Below are 18,995 nucleotides of genomic sequence, written 5' to 3'. Positions count from 1 at the left end.
GGAGGGCCCTCACTCAACATCCATGGACATTTCCTCTGCAGCATGCACATCTGTTGGTATTAGCTGAGCACCAAACCACCAAGGGCTTTGTTCTTTGGCTTTTCAGTCTTCTCATTCACAGAGCCTAAATTACACTTTTACTACTATTGAAAAGTCCCATGAGGCAGATTTCTCATGATTTATGGACAGCAAATGAGTGAGTTCAAATGCCTTCACCAAAGTAGCCAAACCAGGTGTAGCCCTGAAGATACAATTCTGATTTCTCCGAATTTTCCAGCCTGCTTCCCTGCAGCCATGGTCCATGCTTACTTCACCCATCTAAGACTTGTCTGCTGCCATGTCCTACCTTAATAACTATCATGACCTCACTTTTCCTTATTCAGCCTTCCTGTTATTTCATAGGGATATAACCTAGAGCAGTTGCTCCCAAGGACATTCTGGTTTTTCTCTAACTCATTAGAAAATTATATTCGTCCTATTTTTTCTTCTTCTTCATACTTAATATAGAAACTAGTAGAAGAACCTTACAATTAGCAAGGTGAGATGGCTTGGTTGGTTAAGGCTACAATAACCTATTATTTTGGTGATGGTTGAGTGAAGCATTACTGTAGGTGAGGGATATAATATTTGTTCAAGCCAGGTGGAAGAAGTGGTTAAGCTCTTTTTGTAATGAGCAAAGCAATACAGCCTTTGGGGAGTCACGCCATAGAACTAAAGTAATCTGTCATTAAATTACATTGTGTTATATGGTTACAGGACTTTGACTCCAGATTGAAGGTAAATACAAAGAGCTTGGCCTTTTTTTTTGGTATGTGAGTGAATGAGGAAGACAACTAGTTATAAGCCACAGAAACTGATAGAAAAAGCAGCAAAAGGAATTTTTTTTTTTTTTTTTAAAGAACAGTCAGAGAGGCTTTAGGAGGAAATCTAAGACATATTAGTGGCAGACTCAAAATCACAGCTTGGTATAGTGGCAGCTGGTATCCTATGTCCAGGGTATTTTGTGTGTTCATGTGCAAGAGTATATCAAACAAGGTCTAGGTTACCCCATGGAAAACACCACTCCCAATTATAAGGTAGCTGCTCACATCAGTGGTGACATACTCAAGGAATAATATACTTTAAAATATTACCTGTATTTTTGCCTGGATAACTATTTTTTCCACTTGTCCTACATTGTTTCAGTTGTTAGTTGCTGTTTTTCAACCCAAATTACTCCAGTGTCATGGTGAATAATTCCCATGAGTAATATCTAAAGTGTGTTGGAAGCTTTCCAGACAGTGCTGCCCAACTCTTCCCAGGCATACATGGCTCCCAAGTTTCAGAGCAATGTGCAGAAATGACTAAATGCATGCATACTGCTCCCATAGAGAAGTAACCCATATACAAAGTGCACATTTGTCCAAATGTTTAGGTGACTCACATGTCAACTTATGTTTTCAGCACACACTTCAAACTGCTTCATGAACCCCATGCAGGTCATGGACCCAGGGTAGTTCTCAACTGCTCCAGATTAAAAAAAACAACACTATAAACCAGAAGATTATTATTATTAGCAACAAGACTAATTAGTAACATATGTCACTTCCTTAATGAGTCTTTCCAGGCAGGTTATAAATGTCCATAGAAGATCGCATACTATCAACCTACATGGTTTCACATATTTTGTCTATACATATATGATTATCACCATGCCTTCAGCATGATGATGTTTCTAAAAATATCCAAGCATTAAGGGGTATAAGGCATGGTAAGATGCAATCAGAGGGAGCAGAGCAGGGGTAGTGGGAGAAGGGGCAGGCAAGGAGAGCAGAGAGCATACTTCACATATCAGCATTCGCTTGATCCAATTTAGGAACGAGCATCACCCTGCTGTGGTCATGGTCACGCAGTATTTATAGAATGCCATCTCCTGTCTCACAGACATCTAATGGCAACTAAGCATTTACTCCAGGAGTAAATCAGAACCAGCTGGCCTTTGGGACCAATGCAATATTTTATAGAAAATCAAACCAATTTGTTTACTTACGTGATTCCCCCCAAAACCAAGCGTTTAATCTTTCTGTGTGATTAATGGAAAACTCATCAAAAATCAATATTCTTCCCTGGCCCCGGTCCAAAAAGGTACTTAAATGAATGCCAAACTTCACGCATGGATATAATCCCACTGATGAGTGTTCCTGATGAATTGGGACTTTCATTTTAAAATACTTACCACTTTTTCGCTCTATGGTGCTTGTCATAACATTATTTAAGTCTTAGTTTAAACTTGTGTATACATTAAAAATATTGCACTCTCTATTGCATCTACTCTTTATGACCTTTACAAAAAAGGAAATTATGATTGCACACAGGTATTGCTGAAAAAGGACTTGGTGTGCATGTTAAAAATGAATCTTCATCAGCATTTGGAAACATAAGCCTATGAGATCCACTAGGCAGCCTCAGGGGCCAAGGAGTACATTTTATTTTCAAGCATTGCATCGCATTGTTTCTAAAGTGCCATTTTCTTAGAATTTTCAGTTTGTGAGAGGCTTCAGACAGTTATGGATTCAGTACACTTCAAACAACAATCAAATTTCAAACAAGAACAGCGAGGACATTTCTCATATGCTAGCAATTCTGCTTTCTCATGTGGGCTATTATTCCAGGAGCAGCCCAAGGTCTCTGTTAGAGTCAGAGACACCCAACATGGGACTAGGCATTTTTTGCACCTTCTACAGCTAGGTTTAGGTTTTGAGATCATATTCAGGCGACACCTTAGGTGGAATTAAGTGGGCAGTCTCAACAGCATTCCTGTGCTTCCTTAGGAGGTGAATACCCAGCCCCGTGCCATTCAATGGGGCGACCCAAGGCACCTTGGCAGGACAGTGTCATTTGCCCATCAGCCGCTCACTTCTGAGCTCTGTAGAGGAGGACTGAACACCACACTATGAAGATGCTGAGGATGCAGCTCTCGTGTTTGTGTATTCCTGTTTTACAGGTACACATCTTGTCTAACCCAGCCATTCCCCTCCTGTCTTTCACCTCCCTCACTGCTGAGCCACCGCTGGTCTCCATTCCCCTCCCATGAGGCACGAAGGCTGGCTGAAACACAGCCCCCAGCCCGGCCCTCCCTTGCATTGGAGCTTTGTCTGTCCCTGAGCATGCCCCAGGAGCTGCTGTATGAATCAGCACCAGCACAGACCTGAAAAATGGCTTCGTTCTGCCAAAGACCTGCATTTTCCAGCAGTGGGACTTCCCTGGGAAAGCTTTGGGACTTGCAGCGTAGTTCCACACAGGCAACAAAGAACGCTTTTAGACAAATGCCTTTGGAAGGACTGGTTTTGGTCTGCAAAGGAAAACAGGAACTGAGGTCATATGGTCCTTCCACTTCAAAGAAGTTATCTCTGCCTTCTATTAATATCTGTTTTGTAGTTGTTGGATAAAAATATGTTGCACTGTAAATATGGTGTGATGCCTTCAACCAAAGCCACAAATTTAAAGAATAATCATTATGGATACAAATATGATACTAGATTTGGACTCCACAGAGAGAAAAACAACAAAGCTACAAAACATGAAATAATAGAAATGCCTGTGAACCAGTGCAGAACACGCAGGGCAAATTAGGATGCCCAGTAATGCCTTTGAGTGAGAGAGGAAATCAATATGATGGGTTTTTTTTAAATCTGGTGGAATTACATTGTCTATGCAGTTTCTGTGTGTACTATTTAGGAAGCTGTCTGGGAGGAGTATAAATATAAACACAGACTAAAGATTTCATACTGTCACATAAAAGGTACAATATCTGAATAGCGTGACCCAAGCACTGAAATGTTCATGGTTACAGATTTCAAGATACAGCAGTGCCGATTTCAAATATTCTGAAATCATGAATCAGGCTCCTCTAAAGCTTGTCTCAGTGTGACACTGAACAATTTCTATGGAGGAAATCACCCATAATTGCCATTTTACAAGATTTACAAGAGTCTACCATTTTAAGACTGACTTGAAAATAATGAGATACAGAAAGAAACACTCTTTCAATTTATCTTCTGGTCTGCAAGCCACTAGGATATTTCAGATCTGTGTTTTAAATTTGCTTTGTAACCCGGAGGACTAGAAACTTACTCTTTTAAATAAAATGTGACATTCTTATGTAATCAGTTGCCCTGAGAGCAAGATCTTTAAGATAAGCACCAAATTCTATGAACCTTCTGATAAGTTCCTAAGAATTGGAATCACTAAATCAAAGAACAAAAATGTAATGACAGGGTCATACTATAGGGCCTGTGAAAAAGAACTGAATGGTGTTAGGAAATCAAAGAAGCAACTTCATCTTGCAAAATTACAATTATGGGTGCTTTCATCCATATACATTGTTCAAATGTCATGTTGAGACAAGCTTTAGACATATTAAATGAGTACCTTGAAATGTCTTTCTCTAAAAATATTCTAGAGGAGCAATTCCCCCTCAGAAAGAGCGGGTTCAAGTGACTAGCTACAGAAAGCCATGAGGCTTTTCAAGCCATTTGGGTGATTAAATTATGGATAATCATCATCCATACATTCATACTAAGGCTGTCCTTCAGTACAAGCACAGGAGTCCTTCTGCCATGCCATGGTCTACACCTTTATTGAGAATTGCACCACTGTTGGCTGATGTTTTGTGTAGCAAGTCTGGTGACTGTGTCATTCTCTGTTATTCTGCCAAGAATGAGAAATCAAGATGGTGCAATAATTGGAGAGGTTTTCGGAAATCATTTCTGAAGTCTGAGGGTCTGGTGGCGTGAACAATGACTGGGTGAGCTACTATGTGTTTCGGTACCACTCACAAAGGAGTGTTGACTATTTCAATTTGCACCAGACAGACTTATTCTTCCTCCTAATGTATTTTCCAGGCTTCTTGAGGTTTGGCATGACTGGAGAGGCTAAATTCAGGCAGGCATTATTGAGAGGAAAATACATTCTGGTCAGGTACCACTTTCTTTCCCAGTTAGTTCCATACATACTTAGCTGGTTTCATCATTGCAGTGTGCTGACAGCTCCTCACAGGAGTGAAATCATTTGTCTGATACGGTGCCTGGACTGATTAATTCATTCACTATGCAAAAAGGCCCTACCGAGATCTAACTTTATTGTGTCGATTGAGAAAGAATAGGAGGCTCATTTTGTCCCTGTTTCTGCAGTGGCAGATTTCTGTAAACGCTATTTGTGGTGTTGGTAGAGAGATTCAGAATTGTTTTTGCATTATTCTTATTGGAACCATTTCCCTGGATGTTTCACGCACCAAAGTGAATCTGTGCAGCATATTGCTAGGGTCATCAACTGTGTATTTGTGTACTTCACTGTCTCTCGCATTATCCTCTCCCCTAGAATGGCAGAATTGATCACTGCCTAATGTAGGCACTGCCTCAATGAGGTTTTAGACACTTGGCCTGGGAGGGCAAATCCAATCCATCTAATACTGAATTTTCCTTTGCGATCAGTTGAGTTTGGCAGTTCAGAAGACCTCTGAGGGGAGGCCAGTTCTCCCTAAAATAGTCTTTTCCCTTTTTATGCTTATTCAATAGGAAATCAGGTACCTCCAGAACATAATCTAGTCCATATATATTAGACATACACATCTGTTTAGAGCAGGAGTGTCATAAAGATCAGTAGCTCTGAGAGTGCTCTCCTGTGGATGTACCAAGGTGGATTGGAGCTGCAGATTCCCAGCAATATGCTGGGGAGACTTTTTGGTGCCAGGGCCAGGGTCTTCTGGCTATCATTTACTGAGGAGGTTCTGGAGAGTTTGGAGAGACCAAAGCCCTGCTGATCTCCACAAGGTGAGCCCATCACACAGAGCCGGTGGAGGAGGGATTGTCTCTGTGAGATGAGTTGAATGCCCTCAGGATCAAGGATAATTCAGTCTGAAAGGGACCTCAGGAGGTGTGTAGTCCAACCTCCTGCTCAAAGCAGGGCCAGCTTTGAGGTCAACCTGTTCCTGTGCTGTCCTCATGATGAAAGAGTTTTCCCTTTTATATGGTCTGAACCTCTCTTATTTCAACTTGTACCTGCTGCCTCTTGTCCTCCTTACATGCATGGCAAAAAACATGGATGTAGTTGTTTAGCTGAAGGCTGGCTTTTAAATGTACACAGAACATAAGGAGAACAAGTAAATGTAATGCCTAAGGAAGATATTCAGGTATTCAATATTTCTACCACTGTTTGCACGTTACTAGTAATTGTTTTGTTGGCTAAGGAATGATAAGGTGCTCTCTGCCAGAGACTCATACTAGGCAGAGATGCAAACACAGAGCAAAAGAGGCATTTTCAAGAAATCTGAAACTATTTGCCAAATACAGAAATATGCAAAAGTCAAACTTGACATTTTAGAAACTATGTGTTGTTTGGAAGCAAAATGTGACTTTTAGAATTGTAAATAAGTGCTTTTCATAGAATCATAGAATCATATAATGGGTTGGGTTGGAAGGGACTTTAAAGATCATCTAGTTCCAACCCCCCTGCCATGGGCAGGGACACCTTCCACTAGACCAGGTTGCTCAAAGCCCCATCCAGCCTAGCCTTGAATGCTTCCAGGGAGGGGGCATCCACAGCTTCCAGTTCCAGTTCCAGCAACCTGTTCCAGTGTCTCACCACCCTCACAGTAAAGAATTTCTTCCTCATATCTAATCTAAATCTAACCTCTTTCAGTTTAAAACAGTTACCTCTTGTCCTATCACTACACTACCTGTTAAAGAGTCCCTCCCCGTCTTTCCTGTAGGCCCGTTTTAGGTACTGGAAGGCTGCTATAAGGTCTCTCCGGAGCCTTCTTTTCTCCAGGCTGAACAACCTATCTCAGCCTGTCCTTGTACAGGAGGTGCTCCAGCCCCCTGATCATCTTCGTGGCCCTCCTCGACCAGGTCCACGTCTTTCTTATGTTGAGGGCCCCAGAGCTGAACACAGTACTCAAGGTGGGGTCTCATGAGAGCAGAGTAGAGGGGCAGAATCACCTCCCTCGACCTTCTGGTCACACTTCTTTTGATGCAGCCCAGGACGTGATTGGCTTTCTGGGCTGTGAGCGCACATTGCTGGTTCATATTCACTTTTTCATCCACTAATACCCCCAAGTCCTTCTCCACAGGGCTGCTCTCAATCCACTTATCACCCAGCCTGTATTTGTGCTTGGGATTGCCCCGACCCATGTGCAGGACCTTGCACTTGGCCTTGCTGAACTTCATGAGGTTCACACAGGCCCACCTCTCAAGCCTGTGAAGGTCTCTCTGGATGGCATCCCTTTCCCTCCAGCGTGTTGACTGCACCACACAGCTTGGTGTCGTCAGCAAACTTGCTGAGGGTGCACTCAATCCCGCTGTCTGTGTCGCCAGCAAAGATGTTAACCAGTGGTGGTTCCAATACCGACCCCTCAGGAATGCCACTTGTCACTGGTCTGCACTCAGACATCAAGCCATTGACCGCAACTCTGAGTGTGACCGTCCTTGTCCACTGAGTGGTCCATTCGTCAAATCCATGTCTCTCTAAACTAGAGATGAGGATGTTGCGTGGGACAGTGTCAAACGCTTTGTACAAGTCCAGGTAGATGGCACCTGTTGCTCTTCCCTTATCCACCAATGCTGTAACCCCATCGTAGAAGGCCACCAAATTTGTCAGGCATGATTTGCCCTTAGTGAACTATGTTGGCTGTCACCAATCAGGCGTACAATTTCTAAGCACACAATTTTTTTCCTACTTGAATGAAATGTAATAACTATAACAATAATTATTCCTGGAAGGATCTCAGACTGAGCTCATTACCTTTCCATGTCCAATGGTCACTGAGCTGTCAATGGGCCCTCTCTCTCTTGCCAAATTTGTTCTGGTGAGTGATGTCCCTGCCTGGGTTGTGGTTGCTCTCTGCCCCTCATGTGGCAGCCCTGCTCTTGCTGCTCCCTAAAAGAATCTGAAATGGCAAAGTTTGGGTTTTATGTGCAAATATTTTTTTTAAAAAATCACCTGTTTGCATCTAGTGAACCCAACCTGACTGGTCCCATGCTGAGCAAATGACATGGCAAGTTTGGACAGAGTCCAGGCAGGTAGCCCTGTGCTGGGAATCCTTGGGATGGCCAAAGGTGTTGCCTTCAGCAGCTGCCTGCCCTGGCCCAGGCACCAGCCAGAGCAGGGTGCCCTCTCCCCAGCTACAAGGAAGGCCAGATAAATCATGCCAGCCCAGACACTGCAGTTGTGGAGGCACGCACCCTCCCCAGACCTGGAGTACTTGTTTTTGGGAGAGGGAGGGGGGAGAGACCAAATGCTCCAACAAGATGCAGTCATGCTTATATACCGTGGCTCTGAAGGCCCAGGTGCATGGTGGTAGCACTGGGTGCATGGTGGTACCACAGATGCTGCTTCATCTCCCTGGCTTGAAGAATCTGTCCCCCAACTGCTGGGCAGGAAATCTTGGGTCAGACTTGGGGAGATTTAGACTGGATGTTTGAAAACAACTGTTTTCTCTAAAAATGGGAGCAGACCATCTGAAGATGAAGTCTCCATCACTGGAGGGTTTAGGAGTGGGTTTGACAGTCAGCTGTCATGAACGAATTAGGTGGTTTTCGTCCTGGCTTTGGACAAAGGATGCTTCTGGCATGTTTCCTTTTGATTACTCAGTTACCATGAGGCAGTGCCTACTTCTCCTTTGAGTACCAAGGGAGCCAAGGAGTGAGACTCCTAACTTGGGACCACAGTTCAGTGCCTGGAGTTAGACAGGATGAGGTCAGGCTTTAACTGCTCACCCTGAGCTCATTAGTTAGTGAGTTACTAAATCTGCCACTTGAATTATTCCTGATAGGAATGAGACAGCTGGTGTCTGGTGATGACCATTCATATTCAGCTCATGTTTGAACTTTTCTGGCTGCACCTTTGGATGATCCAGTTCACCAGCCTGTTTTATGTGTGCTGATCTTGCTCATCAGGATGCCCACATGGACCCCAGGCTGTAATTATTCAGCTTTATTATGTGAACATGTTGGAGAGTGGGTGAAGGCGGGGGAGGAAGAGGACATGATCAGCAGTCTTAGGTTCTGGTTTAACTTCATTCTCCTTTAATTCAATAGTTTTCCAATTGACCTCAAAGAGAGCAGAGAGAGACCATGTTTAAGAAAAACTCCTCTTGCTGATGTGATGGTAAAGTGGAACATCTGGTGGTTAGTTTTACCCAAACTACGTAATTCATCTCTTCACTTCAGGGCAAGTCTCAGCCATTTGCAGAGGACATTTTCACCATTCCCTTGTGATACAGAAATGACAGGAAGGTTCCTGATTTATGCATCAGAAAGCAAGCCCAGCTCCTCTGACAATAACTGATTAATCTTCAGAACACCATATTGATGCTACTTGATTAATTATCATTACTATTTATCAAATTTCTGCAGCTTGCATAATACAAACTGCTAGAAGACTTTAATACATGAGGAAATCCATCTGATCCAATAGGCAAGCAATTTGTCTGAGATTTCTTACAACAGGGAAGCTCTTAATTTTTGCCTCTTTGCATTCACCTAATTACCTGACTTTGTGCACTTAATTAACTTGCAATGCTGTCATCAAGGGAATCCATGATCTTTCCAAACAATTTTGTTGCAGCCGGAGATGAGCCCTCTGTAGGAAAGACACAATCTGTTTTTTATTGCTGTGTCCATTTTGCTCTATTCCCTTTCTGTATACCCTTTCAAAAGAACCACAAGTGAGAAGGAACAAAATTGAAGGAAGGGCAGAAGAAATACCATGTACTCCTGAGACAGCATTGTGTAACAGTGAATCCTAAAGAGATCATCTGTAGATGAAATGTAGGTTGAAATTCCCTTCACCTTTCATGGCAACAAACAACTCCTGACTATTTAGTTTCCCTTTACATCTGATGGGTTTAACCAGGGTATATTCATTTCCACATCCTTTTTCCATCCTGCCAAGGATGAGTCTATACTTGAGATTATATTTTCTTACCTGGCCAAGACATTTCAAGAATTTGTCCAAAGAACAAGCTCCACTTGACATCTTCAAGTACACTTACGGACTCTTGCACTTGAATATAACAGTGGGAGTTGGGAGTTTTGGGGACTGTTTCTGTCTCTGGCACTAATCACTAGAGGACGAACTCAACAAAAAGGCTCTGACCTTTTAAAAGATAAAGTTAGACTCAAGTATTCACCAAGATCTCCTCTGCTAAGAGATGGAAGAGAGAGCCACTTGTGGATGTGTCATTCCACACCAAATAAATATAAGTAAAGTAACTCACCTCCAAGGTTAACACTGACTGTAGTAATGCCTCTGTACTGCAGTGATGCTCCATGTCGAATGGACACAATAAGGTTTATTAGGTATGATATGAGGGCAGCCATGAAATTTTAGCTGCTAATATATGTCAGGTGTTCTTAAATCTCAGTGCAGGAAGTAAAATTGAATTTGATGTCATTTTTATCCAATATCAGAAAAAGTAATGATCTTTACAAAACTTTTCTCCAATGAGAGAGATTTCCAGAAGAAAACTGTAACTGCATTAGTACCTCTTCTGAGTCCAGGCAGTGATTTTTCTTGTAGCAGGGAACAGGAGGATGGAGAGCTCTTGTAATTTATGTACAAATGTGTAGGCTGTTCATATTCACTTAAAGATCTCAGTCTTGCCTTGCTCCTATCCAGTCGTATGCATCAGGTTATGTTCGTGATGATGTGTAGTGTAGTTAATCAAAGTGCAGTGCCGTGTGGTGCCCTCAGGACTTTACCCGTTTTCACTTTTTTAGCTTTTTAATTCTGGTGCATTAATTATGCTGCCCATGACAATGGGCTAATAAGTGTTTGTTCTGTCTTCTCAGCCTTAGCCTGTATTTGCCTGTCTCAAGTCTTTGCCTCTCAAGCCAACTCGCCTTTTTACTCTCTTCATACCTCTTAAGACATGCTGAGTGATACTAATTCCTGGCCTTACTGGACTCTTAAGTTAGATCTTCCTTGGGTTTCTATTAAATCTTCCTAGTCTTGGATATCCTGAATGTTTTGAGCCAACAGCACATTTTACCTTGTGGCTGGCCAGCGGTAAGTAAACACAGCACCAGTCTGCAATCCTGTCCTTGCAGCTACCCACAATTAATCTCTTTCCACACTAAGAATTGGCCATTTGTTCCTACTCTTTGCTCCTTATCTCTTCTCCAGTTTTTAATCCATGACAGGACTTTACCTTTCACCCCTGGATTGCCAAGTTTCTCAATAGCCTCTTGTGCCTGACTTTATCAAAAGCCTTTTGAGGGCCTGGAGTCCTCCCTGCTCTGCAGTTTCATTAACCCTTTCAAGGGATTCAAGCTGAAAATCAAGAGCACAAGAGGAGGAAGATTATCGCTCATGGCAAGTTTGCTGGTTGGCACATCTGTCATAATTTTTGTGTTTTCTTGGCCAAATGGCTTCCAGTTGCAGGAGTGATGTGTGGTTTATATTAACCCGCTTTTCTTGGGGGTGGTCTGGCAGTTTGCTGCTTCACCACAATTTGGAAGGGAGTGGGGAAGGCCACTCAAGTTCGTATTTTAGGTCATGGGCTTATTTTGGTCTCTAGGTCTTTATGTCAAACTCTGAAGTGACTGCTCCAGACCCCCAACCTTGGAGACAAACTTACATGTATCCTGTCATGCCAATTGTCTGTCCAGTCTGACAGGCACAATTCAGTTGCTTGAACGCGGGACCAGTGCCATTTAAGATGACCACGACTATGTGGTTATGTGCAGTATGGTGTGGCTATGTAGGTAGGTACCACGTGGGCACAATGGGAGATCTGGGCTGTGCTGGATAGACAGCTGGAAGTGGGCATGTGGGTTGTCTCCAAAATCTAGAGTCGGCAGTAGACAGCTTGCAGCATGAGGTTGGGCAAGAGGCCTCCAGAGGTCCCTTCCAACTCCGGTTTCCTTGCATATGCTCTAATACAGTCTTAGCAACAGTTGGCACTTACTGGCATTTTGCCTTCCCTCCAAATCCCACTGCAAGGAGTTAGGGTAGCAAGCTCTCGGGCGCTGCAGGGCACTTCTCATTGTGCAGCCTCAGCGGGTGACTGAGCAGGGCTGGCAAAAACCAGGCCCTTCACTCTGCTCGGAAACTTCTGTTTGCAATGACTAGCCTTTGCAATTTTGCATAATCATACCGAGCCCCCTCCTGAACCCTATTTCACCACTTTAGCATGTCTCCTTTATTGTCACCAGGTCAATTCTCCACTGATAATGTCCCATTTACTGTTGTCATTCCTTTGCTTCCCCTGAAGCAGCTCCCTGGTTGAAAGGTCCCAAACCCCACATGAGCTAAGCCTGAGCACATCAGCGTCCTGTCCTCAGCAAGCCCTGAACAGGCTTCCCTTTCTGCATGGTTGTCCTGCCAACTGTGTCCGGACCTTTTGAAGCCTCACCTTGCAAGATGTCTCTTAAACAGTGCTGAAGACCCTCAAATCTACAATGCTTTTACTTCAAAGCAAGCTGGATGAATTCAGTATCTCTCAGGGCATAGCTGACTGGTTTGTCTGGCTTTTGCTCTCCTTTTCACCTGCATTTTGCTTGTATTAACCTCATCATGGCTGGACTTCTGTTTTCACTTGATATTGTTATCACCATAAAACTGGCAGACAGAGGAGAGTACAGGCAGTAAGTGAACCCTGGTACATCTCCCTTTGCTCGTGAGAACCACGACTATTTCCTTTTCCCCCTGCAGCCCGGACTTTTTGCTGGACTTGCATCCCTCATCCATGTTCCTGGGGGCTTGGTCATACATGCTCCACAACTACTTATTATGTAAAGAAAATACAACAATTGTAAGTGCATCTGGACAGGAGCTCTCTGGGTCCTTTGGGCAGGCAATGGGGATTTCACCGTTGGCTTTTTATTTTTGTATTTACCTATCCCTGGCTGAAATATATATATATTAATTATATACTTCAGGCATAAATAAATATACAGTTTTGTTTTATGTACCACAGTCACCATATAATGAATAGAGCAGGAATTGCAGAGTGTGGACTGAAATCTCTGGCTCTCACAAGGAATCCCAGAATTCCCAGAAGCAGTAAAAAATTTAAGAAGAAAGATAATAGTATATTTCAGTCACTACCTGTAATTCTCAGGGGCATCAGAAGACTCTGGAGGGATCTGTTATACATAGTGAAGAGTCTGAAGAAATACTGCCGCCAAGAAATCAATTCCCCACTCATAAACAAGCTGTTAGCAGTTTACAAAAAAACACCTTCAACCAGGATATATGACAGTTGTACAAGTACAGCTACCTCTCCTGAGGCAGCTGCATTAAGAAAGCTTTAACCCTTCAGGCAGTGATCAGAAAACCAGCCAGCCAGTTCTTGGAAATGTCTTGTTTAATCATTTTGCCTCCTTAGGAAGCAAACACCATAAATGTGTTTCCTGGGTGAGAGCCAAGGGCTTACTGAGGACAATGGTTTTATCCCAAAGCTCTTGTTCAAGAGTCAAAGCAATAGTGATGTTGTGTAAATACCATTAAAAGTTGCCAAAACAACAAACCTGACAACAATGGATAATATAATATAACCATTTGAAAAGGAGGAGAGACGTTCAAATCAACAACATCACTGTTCATGCCAGGTAGAGACCCTGAAGAAGAGCAAAACTGTTATCGCCAGAGCACAAGAAAGTGCCCTCTACAAAGTGACCTCCTCATTTCTTCACCTTTTGCTGAGGTTTGACAGCTTTTCATTAAATTCTGGCATTTAGTTATATTAGTGTTCCAGCTGCCTTGTCTTTCTGAAATATTGCCTCTCACCAGGGGATACATCAGTTTATTTATTTCACAAAATACCTGTACTTTTGTAGGACTTTTTCCAGGAAGTTTTCTGATAGTTGTAAAAACAAGTTGTTCTGCTTATGTTCCATTTGAACTTTTTCTAACAGGATCAAAAGTGTTAATCTAAAGAAGAAAATTTGAAAGATTGGAAATTTAATTGCATATCCCACCTTCTTGCAGCCAAAAAGTATTGACCAACAAGGTATGAAACTTGGTGTAACGCATTACTACCCTGCCTGGTGGAGGATTAAGGAAAAAGTAGGTAACAGTTGCTGGAAAGGGAAAGGTTTTATACACAATGGGGAAACTGAACATCATTTCCTTAAATGTCAGCGGAATGAATAATCACATAAAATAAAAATTTAAAAAATCTTTTGTGCACCTGAAAAAATAGAATACTGCTGTGGGATTCCTGCAGGAAGCATATGACTTAGACTTAAATCTGAGTAAATCAGGTTTTGCTCAGCTCAGCTTGAGAGCATCCAAAAAAAAAAACCCTGAGCTGCTCTTCTGTTCCATAAAAACACAGCTTTTCCTCTATTTAATTTTGGGACTAACAAAAGGGGAAGATTGTTATGAGTCAGAAGTAAATTGCTTTAGTATGAAATAATTTTTATTAAACTCACTCACCTCAACTGTTTTAATTTAGCTTTCTTAAGTGCATTACAGAGAAACTTTATCCAACCTTGATGCTCTGGTGTCTCAGGGATTATATATCAAGCTCATTTTAAATCACAGATTTAACACATCATGTGTTAGCTTTCAGCACTTGATAAATGTTATGGGTTTCCTAATGCTCTTGCAGAATTGGAACCACCAGTCATTCGGCTCTCCAACTGTTGTTTGACTATGTGGCATTAAAGGCTGAATATTTTATTAACAAAAGGAAAACAACCCTTAAATTAAAATAAAATACTCCACCCAAAAGCCCAACTGCGTAATACTCAATCTCAGATCCAACTTGTGCTCTTAGCTCTCTCCAGAATACACAAATTGGATAGTTTTGACAATTAAAAATGTTTTCTAGTAACATGCTGAAGGTGGATCAGATTCAATAATGTGCCAGAAGTCCCACCTGCTACAATCTAAGGATGTCTTTTTAAAAGGAAAATAATCGTAGTGAGAGAGTTTGGGGAGCTGAAATAATAAAATGCGGCAGTTTGCTAAGAGCAAGCAGCATCATTCTGGGCACTTGGCACAGCAAGACTGAATCAAACAAACTTTCAAGCATAAATGCTGAAACTGAGTGAAAATAGCCCCAGAATTGTAGACATGCTGTTCAGAAGGGACCTCTGGAGACCTCTTGCCCAGCCTCCTGCTCAAAGCCAGACTGCTGCCAACTCTAGACTAGGGTAGATGTGGCTTTGCTAGCCAAATTTTGAAAACCTCCAAAGACAGAGACTGAGCAGCCTCTGTACAACCTGTTCCAGTGCTGTGCTATGTTCCTCATGAAATTGTTTTCCCTGCTGTCTTTCCCAAGGTGCAGACTGGCCATTGCCCTCTCTTACACTGCCCTGCACTCCTGAGAAGAGTTTGGCTCCATCACATTTATCATTGTCCGTCAAGCAGTTGTAGTCATCTGTTCGATTTCTTCTTTAACTCTCTTTTGCCAGACTAAACAAGCCCAGCTACACCAGCCTCCCTTTCTAGAAGTGTACGAGGTTCCTGACGATGTTAGTAGAAATGTATTACGAAGTTGAGGATCCAAAGAAGCCCAGGTGTGGTGTTCCCATACTGAATGCAGCAGGCAAATGCCATTTTGCATGGTCAGAAGAAGGTCCCACAGTCCTTTGGAGACCTGCCCAGTGATGGAAACCTCCAACTGGCTGAAATAAAGAGCCCAGCCTTTTCAGCAGAGCAGGGATGAGGTTGGTTCATGGAGAAGGGGAAGGGGAGTGTTTGACAGGGCCATCATCTCTGGAGAAACTGTCTTCTGCCAAAACTTTCATTCCCCTGAAAGCATCTCAACACAATTACTTTGTAATTTAATCTCCTGTGTTTTTTCTCAGGGTAATTCAGTTTGCTGTGGGTTTTATTTGCACATACATGGTTTGTAGTTAGAGGGATACCAGCCCTCTGTCTACAAAGACTAAGGGAACTGCCTGAACGTTAGACTGGCGTAGGGAAGCACGTGCTGCACAATAAATGCATCCCCTGCTTTTGTATATCTCCCTCTTTCAAACCCTGCTCTTTCCTCTTCCCTCATTAGTTTTTCCCCATTTCTTAATTTTCTTTTTCTGGCTTTCTGCTCCTCTTTTAAAAACAAACATGTCTTTTTCCCCATTCTTGGTTTCTTTCCCCATCCTCTCTGCTCCCTGCCCTTCACAGCTGTGTATAAGTCTTGATGCCAACCTTTGAGCCAAACTTGTGAACCCATGCAGCTCACATCCCAACTGCATTTATAAACTAAAGGAAAAACTCCCACTTTCTGTAGTGGGTCTGTTAAGCTGAGGTGGATTTGTAAGGGAGATGTATTAGAGCTAATGACAGAAAGCACTTGCTACATGTTCACAAAACGTCACCAACGAGGGAAGGGCAGCCAGCTCTCTGCGTTTCTGGGGATGTGCTCTCTGTCTCTGCCATGGTGGTATTTGTAGTTTGTAGCACATTTGTCCATAATTTACAGATGTCAGGCAGCCCGACTGAGGCAGCCACTCTTACCAGGCAAGCAGATGTCCAGAAATCCTGACATATCCTCTGCACACGGGAACATCTGTGCTGTAGCGTCGGAGCAGTCGGATGGAGGCTCCCAGGAAGCCATGGGGGATCCTCGGTTGTGACAGTAACATCAGCTACTGTGTGACCCCAGCACGGAGGGTCTGGAGGGCACGTCTCTGTGCTCCTGCAGGCTTTTGCAGCCATAATGAGCAGACAGTGTCAGGGTAAAATAGGGGACTGAGGAGATTTTTATCTGTACCAGAGGCTTGCTATGCTGCTTCAGCACAGAGATTGTGTTCCCTTTCTGCTTTTCCACTCAGATCATCAGCAGCAATGCTCAGAATTTCTTGGTGTCCCTTAAACACAGCAGAGACCCGATCTTCAATTACACGTCCCCTGAGCCATGAGGGAAACCTGCAGCACAGTATGGAAGTACATGGCATTTCTCATTTTTTCTGGGCTGAAAATAAGCAGGTTTATTCATATAGATCTGAGGCCTTTTTAACCGCTGTGGAGGAAGAGACGTGCCCTAAGCCCAAGTTTTACAAAGTCCCATGTAGGTGACACTGTGCCAATGGCACTCACTCCTCCTTCACTGGTGTCCAGGCAGCAGCAGCCCCTGTACGGCAGGATCCTCTCTGCCCTCTCAGTCCCTGCATGAAGCACTCTCCATCTCTAAAGCCACAGGACTAGATCTGGAGAGGCTTTGGTCAGCAAGAAGTCCTCACCCCCATCCTGCAGGTCTGTTCTGAGTTTTGTCTGGAAACATGGTGCTTTCAGACATGGGGGCACTGGGTATAAAAAACCCAGAGCCAATGCTGACACCACATTTACAGGACCTGAGGCAGGGCTAGTCTGTAAGGCATGGTGACACATTTACCTAACAGGGAAAGCAAAAGCAGGGAAATGAAAGCATCGCCCTGTAGCTTCCCCAGAAGAGGCATGGCATTGATGGTGATATCCTCACCACCTGATATCCCTTTCCCTGGGGAACCGGGCAGCCAGGAATAACACTTCACCATATAGCTGACAACCGAGAGGGAGCAATCACTGCCCCAAACTTCCTAAATAGCATCCAGCAGCCTTGATCCTTGCAATGGCTGTCACTGGAGAAGGTGGGTGATAGACGATGGCAAGGGCTAGAAGACACTGTTTCAGCCGTGCCAAGCGTTGTCACCAGGCCACATGCATCTCATGTTGTCAACAGGCCACAGACCCAGTGCGTTACAAGGTACAGGCTCTGGGTTAGACGCACGTCCAGGACAGAGAGAGACTGGCATCTGGTCATCTGATGCTGCTCCCTCTTCCATGATCTCATTGCTGGCATCTGTCAGCACCACCCTCTGGGGAAACCCCTCACTGATAAAAGGTCTCTACTCCCATCAGGGAGACAGTGCTGCTCACACTGCCCTGGCCAGACATGGGGAAATCCAGCCTCCCCGGAGAGATTGGTTTCCATGTTTGGTCTTCTACAGCAGTAGAAGAGACAGTATCTCCATAAGGGAGCACTGAAGTAGGCCTGGGTGGCTCTTCTCATGTTGAGCAGCTCCCCAGCAGCTTCTAAATCAGGGACCACTGAAACAAATGGCATCTCCGGTTGGAGACGAGCGTGATCGTGTTTCGTCACCTGGGCCTTGCAGCCCAGCAGGATGCTCTGCTCCTGACAGGTCCAGTCCAAAGTGTGATCCAGCTAAAACTCTCTTTTAACTAGCTTAAAGAAAAGGTTGTATCTATTATAGATATAGATATAGCTATTTTTACTGTAGATAAAAAGTTATATGCAACTTCGCCAATGTGGAGAAATCTTTTGTACTGCTCAGAGCATGGAAAGTAAGCATGACTTTGCCCAAAATTTTCTCTCTGATTTTAATATTCTACACTTTTTATTCTCTCAAACGTCTGGAAAGGAAGCAGTCATCCCGCATTGCATCCCCAGGGTTTTGTGACAGCCTGTTCTACAGCACCCTTGGGACTCCTTAGAGGAGAAGTGTCATATGAGGGAAACCACCTCAACTGGGACTTTCAGAAAGATAGATATGCTGAAATTAAAGGCCACTCTTGACAATGTTATAGTAGTAAACTGTCCCTTCCCTTCCAAGTCCGAGGGAAGAGCTCTCTCCTAGATGGGAATGCAGCACTCCGTGTCACAAGCAGAACATCCGAAATTAGCCGAGGGGTTTGAAGTCTTGGCCAGCAGTGCTCAAACAGCATTACCTCCTGGCGGGGTGCCCAGGCCCTCTCTGTCCCTGCTCGGGAGCCACAGCTGGCGGTGGCTGTTAACCCTTGAGGCTGTCACCCGATCGCCCAGCCAACACAGAAAATGATGGGGAACTTTGCAGACACCTTCGGTCAAAGCTGCCCCTGCCCACGGAGCCTTGGGAAGAAACACACACAGGCTGAAGGCTGTGTGGAAGAGCTGACAGCTACTGATAGGTTGGAGAGGAGCCCACAGGTCCCACGAGGCCACGCAAGAGCTACATGTTCCTGCTGTGGTCAGAGAAACCCCAGAGGAGAAGTGGGCCTCTCCTGTGTTATGTGCTTTACAG

Source organism: Haliaeetus leucocephalus, unplaced genomic scaffold (genome assembly GCF_000737465.1).
Source record: "Haliaeetus leucocephalus isolate CR32 unplaced genomic scaffold, Haliaeetus_leucocephalus-4.0 Scaffold51, whole genome shotgun sequence".
In the NCBI taxonomy this organism is placed as follows: Eukaryota; Metazoa; Chordata; class Aves; order Accipitriformes; family Accipitridae; genus Haliaeetus; species Haliaeetus leucocephalus.
Note: the sequence above shows the minus strand (reverse complement) of the source record.